This window comes from Schistocerca americana, chromosome 1, assembly GCF_021461395.2.
Source record: "Schistocerca americana isolate TAMUIC-IGC-003095 chromosome 1, iqSchAmer2.1, whole genome shotgun sequence".
NCBI classification, from domain to species: Eukaryota; Metazoa; Arthropoda; class Insecta; order Orthoptera; family Acrididae; genus Schistocerca; species Schistocerca americana.
In genome coordinates, this window is record NC_060119.1 from 1,111,800,436 (window position 1) to 1,111,802,305 (window position 1,870).

At 41.8% G+C, this 1,870-nt stretch overlaps 1 non-coding gene across 1 annotated transcript; it reads right to left on the bottom strand.

Annotated features, from left to right (window-relative positions):
* Positions 1-1,542: 1,542 nt before the first annotated feature.
* Positions 1,543-1,615, bottom strand: Trnaa-cgc. Its single transcript has one exon. It is a non-coding gene; the product is annotated as a tRNA-Ala (tRNA).
* Positions 1,616-1,870: the final 255 nt, after the last annotated feature.

Sequence of the window (1,870 nt, forward strand, 5' to 3'; positions counted from 1 at the left end):
CCACCAGGCAGCTCGTGACAGAGCATCAGTGGGCTCCAACAAGCCCTGACCTCAGCCCCTGTGATTTTTTTCTGTGGGGGTATATTAAAGATATGGTGTTTCGGCCATCTCTACCAGCTAACATTGAGGAACTAAAAGAAGGAATAACTGCAGGTATCCAAGCTGTTATGACGGCGATGCTACTGAGAGTGTGGAACGGGGTCGAGTACGGGGTAGACATTCTCAGGTGACTTTATGCTGTCATATTGACAATTTATTAACTTGTTTTCCACCGGAAAAAAACTTTGTTAAGTGACACCAACGTGCAGACAGTACAGAATTATCTTCTCTACGGAGAATTCTGCTATTTATACAGAAATCGCACATTCCAAAATATGCAAAAATTATGAAATAAGAAAATTCGAGAATCTTCTATAAATGATCAGTGCTAAATATCAAAGATTCGGATTTAAACTGGTGACCTGCAGCACGCCAGCCAGCGACACTGGCAGCTACTGCAAACAGCCCACAGCACAGGTCACGGCAATATGCTTCCGTATGTTCAACACGAAAGATGACCTGATAGTTTCAAATGAGACTTTAATCGTGTACGTTTTCCTCTCAGGTACTAGATAACATAATTTGTCTTAGGCTATGTGGTACATCAACCACCAAACAACGAATATAGTATTGGGTAATAAACACATCCTCCTTGCTACTTTTGAGAGCTCACTAAAGTTTTCAAAGTCTCGTAAACTTAGTAACACGAAATGCAAGGGTAGCTGTACTAATTAGATTTTTAACGTATAGAATGTTGTTTTCTTTCAAATTTTTGTTTTTATAAAAGCATAAATTCAAAATTATTTGTAAGTCTGCTTCTGTTAGTGACACTAAATAATAAATAAAGCTTAGCCTTGTTATTTTACCATCTGATTGCAGGACTGAAGATTGTGTCGTTTTCTGAATTGTAAAAACAATAAAGCTAGTCAATAATTCTTTTTATATACATATCACGTACAATGTCTGCCTCTGTCACATATGTATTTGGATTTTGTTACTAAATCTATGTCATGAAAAAATTATCGCGCAGGAAGCTCCAACCAAGTGAGCTGTTCTGGTACGACTGCTGTAGGCAGCGCCGGAGAACCTTCCATCTTTTACTTAGTTGGTGGCTGACAATACAGTCCGGTTCTCTACAAACGCTGTGCACCATCTGTATTTTCTGTGTAGCTAATGTACATCGTCTGATCAAAAGTGTCCGCACACCTATTAGTGGACATTAATATGTAATGTGTACATCCATCGTCTTTATGATGGCTTGACTCTCCTAGGGAGACTATCAATTACGTGCCCTAATGCCTGTGGAGAAATGGCTCCCTTTTGTCCTCAGGAGGAGGAGGAGATTAGTGTTTAACGTCCCGTCGACAACGAGGTCATTAGAGACGGAGCGCAAGCTCGGATGTGGGAAGGATGGGGAAGGAAGTCGGCCGTGCCCTTTCAAAGGAACAATCCCGGCATTTGCCTGAAGCGATTTAGGGAAATCACGGAAAACCTAAATCAGGATGGCCGGAGACGGGATTGAACCGTCGTCCTCCCGAATGCGAGTCCAGTGTGCTAACCACTGCACCACCTCGCTCGGTCTTTTCGTCCTCAGGAACGGAAATCAGAGAAGGTAGTTTTGTACTCTGAAAGAAGTGTTACATTGGTTGGCAGGCCAGTCCATTACAGAAACATCATTTTCCACAAACCACTACCTCACAGACACTGCTTTATGACAGGGTGCGTTGTCATGCTGGTACAGTCATCGACTCTGAACTGTTCCAATACTATACGTAGCTCAAAACCTTGTAAAATGTGTCACATCTTTGGGCATTTTTCTTAATCCCAATAA